The sequence below is a fragment of the Suricata suricatta genome, chromosome 10, assembly GCF_006229205.1.
Source record: "Suricata suricatta isolate VVHF042 chromosome 10, meerkat_22Aug2017_6uvM2_HiC, whole genome shotgun sequence".
Taxonomy (NCBI): Eukaryota; Metazoa; Chordata; class Mammalia; order Carnivora; family Herpestidae; genus Suricata; species Suricata suricatta.
In genome coordinates, this window is record NC_043709.1 from 20093011 (window position 1) to 20099010 (window position 6000).

Consider the following 6000-nt stretch of genomic DNA (forward strand, 5'->3'; position numbering starts at 1 on the left):
CCCATGATGCTGGGATCATGACTTAAGCTGAAATCAAGAGTCTGAGGCTCAACTGACTGAACCACCCAGGCACCCCAAGGAAATTTATTTTAGAGATAGGTTTGCATCTATGTGAAATCTTTCTGCAAAATATCCATTTGCAGGAACATCTGTAAGAACTATGATCAAAAACAATTTAAATATCCACCAATTGGAGTCTGGTTAAATGAATTACATGATGTCCATGCACTGAAAAACTATGTAAATATGAAACAATGATTTACATTTATATGTACTGGTAAAGAAAGGTTTCTGTGATATGATACTTTTTGAAAAAATTAAGCTACAGAATAACGTATATATTTAGGTGAGCACTAAAAAATGTGTGTGGTACATGTGTGTTGTACAAGACAAATTTCTGTATGATACAAAAAAAGCTGGATGATGTGGACTGGAAATTAGATTGTTGAATTGTTTTCTGGAGTAGGAGGTTTCATGGTCTTTATACCATTTGTAATTTTGCCAAGTATATTTGTATTTTAATCATTATAAAACAAGAAAGGAGAATTTTAAAAAAGGATGCAGTGTCTAGAATTGTGAGCATGGGACAAATCCCAGTCCTGGGGAGGAGCCAAGATGGCAGAGAGGAAGGGAGCTCTGTAAACATCGTCTGCCCCATCTATCAAACTGAGAAGGATATTACTCTCATCTGCAAGAATGGAAGGAGAAAATACAGTCTCCAGAGAGAAGACAACCTTAAAGATGCCTGAATGAGTGAGTGTGAACTGGGTAGATTGGAAAACGGGCCAGCCCAAAAAGGGCAGGGTAGGTGGGAGCCACAGCCCAATGCAGGGCAAGCATGTAGAGCCCCTGAGAGACAAAGGGAAGAGAAAGAGAAGCTGAACACGCTCATAGTACTGTCTCTAGGAAAGAGATAAAGAACTTTTAACCCTGCATGGAGAGAAAAACTCTCACTCCATATATAGCTTCTGGGTAGCCCAAATCACAAACCCGGGTGGCACAATGGAAAAAACAGCCTCCACCCCTGCACGATCCCGCAGGGAGTGGGCGGTCGCAGGGGTGGCAGCCCTGGCGGGGGGGGGGGGGGCGCACACTTCAGCCTTGGCTGAGGAGTGGGAGCACACACCTCATTTCCACAGCACGTCTCCCTCCAGCTTTGGCAGCATGAATCCCAAATCCTGGGTGCCAACAGGGAAAAAATAGCCCCCACCCCTACATCATCCCAGCAGGGAGTTGACGGCAGCGGAGGCAGGGTGTGTGCTTTGGCTGTGGGAGTGCACAGTTCATTTCGGCAGCACCCAGTGCCTCAGGCAGCAGCACTGCAATTCCCGGCTGGCACCAAGAGAAATGGCTCCCTCCCCCCACGCAATCATGATCCTGGCTGGGGCTGGGAGTTGGCGGGAGTGTCTGTGAGGGCATGCACTTCACCTCTGGCAGCGGCAGCACAAATCCCTGCTGCGCCAAGAGAAACTGCTCCCTCCCCCTAAAAGATCCTGGCTAAGAAGTCAGCCACCAAAGCAAGTACATCTCATCTGTGGTAGCATAAAAGTGCATGGACTAGGATTTTGAAATGAAGCAGGCCTGGAAAATACAACTTTGCTCAGCTGCAGCACAAGGAAACTCGACTGATTAGAGTGGCCTGCAGTGCTTAGTTACAGTGGAGTGTGGGGTGCCGCCATGCATCCTCCACACACACCACAGTGGGGACTCTGAAAGCAGCCCCCAAGAGCAGCCCCCAAGACCTACTACACCAAACCACGCCTATCGGCGAGGGGAGCTGTTGCTTTTTTTTTGTTTTCTTTTTTGTCTTTTCGTTTTTTGTTGTTTTATACTCATTTTTTATTATTATTACCTTTTTTATTTTAAAATGTTTAAAAATGTTTTACTCCTTATTTTCCTTTTTCCTTTCTCCCTCTTCTTTTCTTCTTTTCTTCCTCTTGCTATCCATATATATTCTCCCGTATTTCATCCTTCTCTCTCCCCTCAACTGGTTATATACTTTAGACTGTCCATTATCCTTTGTTGTCTCTGACACCCCCTTTATTCTTTTTTCTTCTCTTTTTTTCTTCTCTTTCCTCTCCATTTTCCTTTCTTCCTTTCCCCCTGTTAATTTGTTTTTTCGTTTTATTTGTCTGTGAGTTGGTGTGCTTCTGTTCCCTCTGTGTTTGTCTGTCTGTTTTCCTTCATAGGGCTACCCCAAGAAACAAGCCAAAGTGTGCATGATGGCGAGTCCCAAATAATGCTGAGTAGGGAAATCAAATAATCAAAGGCACAACAAGAGAAACTGAGAGACACCACTAAAAAAATATTTCCTGAAACGACAGGCCCTGGACAGGCTACCATTGTCAGAGCAATACTAACAGGTGCACAGTGCACAATGAGCTTTTTAAAATTGACAAGAGACAGAAAACTAGCCAAAATGACAAAATGAAAGAATTCTCCCCTGAAGAATCTCCAGGAAGAAGTCACAGCCACAGAACTGCTTAAAACAGACCTAAACAACATACCTGAACAAGAATTTAATAAACTTGTCATAAAATTAATCGCTGGCATTGAAAAAAGCATCAGAGAAACAAATGAGACAATGACTAGGAATATTGAAACTATGTGTGATGAGCGTAAAAAGGCTATAAATGAGGTGAATAACAAACTGGAGGCAGCCACCTCAAGGATTGAAGAGACAGAGAGAAGAATAAGTGAATTAGAAGATATAGCAAAAGAGAAAGCTGAAAAAAAAGAGAGAAGTTGATCCAGGAGCAGGAAAGGAGAATTCGAGACCTGAGTGATACAAGCAAACGGAACAACATCCATATCATAGGAATTCCTGTAAAGGAAGAAAGAAAGGTCCTGTAGGGATACTAGACCAAATTATAACTTAGAATTTCCTAAATCTGGGGAAAGAAATAGACATTCAAATTCAAGAGGAACAAAGAACCCCTTAAGACGTAATTTGAATTGACCAGTGAAACTGGCATAATATAAAGATAAAGTGAAAATTCAGAAAGCAGCTAGGGATAAAGGGGCCCTAACATACAAAGGGAAACCTATCAGAGTGGTTACAGACCTATCTAATGAAACTTGGCAGGCAAGGAAGGAATGGCAGGAAATCTTCATGTGATGAACAGAAAAAACATGCAGCCAAGAATCTTTTATCCAGCAAGCCTATCATTCAAAATAGAAGGGGAGATAAAGGTGTTTCCAAATAAACAAAAAATGAGAGAATTCATGAACACCAAACCAGCCCTACAGGAAATCCTAAGAGGGACCCTATGAGGGAAATATTGCAAAGAATACAAAGTGCCAGAGACACCACTATAAACATGAATTCTAGGGAGAACACAATGATTCTAAACACACAATTTTCAAGAATAACACTGAATGTAAATGGACTGAATGCTCCAACCAAACGACACAGGGAAGCGGAATGGATAAAAAACAAAATACATCTATTTGCTGCCTACAAGAGACTTGTTTCAACCTGAAGGTATCTTCAGTAAAGGGATGGAGAAATAGCTATTATATGACTGGAAACCAAAGAAAGCTGGAGTAGCCATGCTTATATCAGACAAACTGGACTTTAAAGTAAAGGCAGTAACAAGAGATGAAGAAGGACATTACATAATAAGTATAGTGTCTCTCCATCAGGAAGAGCTAACAATTATAAACATCTATGCACCAAATTCGGGAGCACCCAAATACATAAAACAATTAATCACACACAGAAACAATCTTATTGATAAGAATGTGCTAATTGCAGGGGACTTTAATATTTCACGGACAGCAATGGATAGATCAACCAGACAGAAAATCACTAAAAAAACCAATGGACCCAAACGACACATTGGAACAGATGGAATTGATAGATATATTTAGAACCCTGCACACTGAAGTAAGGAAATTAGCCTTCTTTTTGAGTGCACATGGCACATTCTCCAAGATACATCACGTACTGGGGCATAAAGCAGCCCTCCATAAGTACAAACGAATTGAGATCATACCATGCACACTTTCAGATCACAATGCAATGAAACTTGAAATTAACCACAGGAAAAAGCCTGGAAAACCTCCAAAAATGTGGAGTTTAAAAACCACCATACTAAAGAATGATTGGGCTAATCAGGCAATTAAAGAAGAAATTTAAAAATATATGAAAACAAAAATACAACAATCCAAAATCTCTGGGGCACAGCAAAGGCAGTCCTAAGAGGAAAGTATATTGCAATTCAGGCCTATTTCAACAAATTAGAAAAAGTGCAAATTCAAAATTTAACAGAGCACCTACTGGAACTACAAGGAAAGCAGCAACAGCACCCAGCAGAAGAAACGAAATAATAAAGATCAGGGCAGAAATAAACAATATAGAATTAAAAAAAAAAAACAGTCGAGGAGATCAATGAAACCAAGAGTTGGTTCTTTGAAAAAATAAACCAAATTGATAAACCTCTAGCCAGTCTCCTCAGAAAGAAAAGAGAGAGCACCTAGATAGACAAAATTATGAATGAAAAGGATTTATTACAATCAATCCCTTAGAAATACAAGTTATCATCAGAGATTACTATGAAAAATTATATGCCAACAAACTGGACAACACAGAAGAAATGGACAAATTCCTAAATGCACATGCACTACCAAAATTCAAATGAGAAGAGAGAGAAAGCATGAATAGACCGATAACCAGTGAAGACATCGAATCCATTATCAAAAATCTCCCAACGAACAAGAGCCCAGGGCCAGATGGCATCCCAGGGAAATTCTACCAGACATTTAAAGCAGAGCTCATACCCATTCTTCTCAAACTATTCCAAAAAATAGAAATAGAAGGAAAACTTCCAAACTCATTTTATGAAGCCAGCATCACCTTAATGCCCAAACCCGACAGAGACCCAGCCAAAAAAGAAAATTACAGTCCAATATCCTTAATGAGTACAGATGCAAATATACTCAACAAGATACTGGCAAATTGAATTCAACAGCATATAAAAAGAAGTATCCATCATGATCAAGTGGGATTAATTCCTGGGTTACAGGACTGGTTGAATATTTGCAAATCCATCAATGTGATCCATCACATTAACAAAAGAAAAGATAAAAACCATATGATCCTGTCGATAGATGCAGAAAAAGCATTTGACAAAATACAGCACCCTTTCTTAATAAAAACGCTTGAGAAAGTCGGAATAGAAGAAACTTACCTAAACATTACAAAAGCAGTTTATGAAAAGCCTACAGCTAATATCATCCTCAATGGGGAAAAACTGAGAGCATTCCCCCTGAGATCAGGAACACAACAGGGGTGCCCATTCACACCACTGTTGTTTAACATAGTGCTGGAAGTCCTAGCATCAGCCATCAGACAATAAAAGGAAATAAAAGGTATCAGAATTGGCAAAGAAGAAGTCAAACTTTCACTTTTTGCAGATGACATGATACTCTACATGGAAAACCCAATCGACTCCACCAGAAGCCTTCTAGAACTGATCAATGAATTCAGTAAAGTTTTAGGGTACAAAATCAACATACAGAAATTGGTTGCATTCCTATACACCAAAAATGAAGCAGCCGAAAGAGAAATCAAGAAACTGATCCCATTCACAATTGCATGAAAAATCATAAAATACCTAGGAGTAAACCTAACCAAGGATGTAAAAGACCTATATGATGAAAACTATAGAAAACTTAGGAAAGAGATTGAAGAAGACACCAAGAAGTGGAAAAACATTCCATGCTCATGGATCGGAAGAATAAACATTGTGAAAATGTCATTACTACCCAAAGCAATCTACACATTTAATGCCATCCCCATCAAAATTGCACCAATATTCTTCTCCAAACTAGAACAAACTATCCTCAAATTCATATGGAACCACAAAAGACCCATATAACCAAAGTAATATTGAAGAAGAAAGCCAAAACGGGAGGCATCACAATCCCAGGCTTTAGTCTCTACTACAAAGCTGTCGTCATCAAGACAGTATGGTATTGGCACAAAAACAGACACAT

At 39.8% G+C, this 6000-nt stretch overlaps 1 protein-coding gene across 1 annotated transcript in view; it reads right to left on the minus strand.

Moving 5' to 3' along the window:
* The window catches only part of NR1H4 (nuclear receptor subfamily 1 group H member 4), a 50454-nt gene that overhangs the window by 37760 nt on the left and 6694 nt on the right, over positions 1–6000 (minus strand). The gene's annotated exons all lie outside the window — the stretch shown is intronic.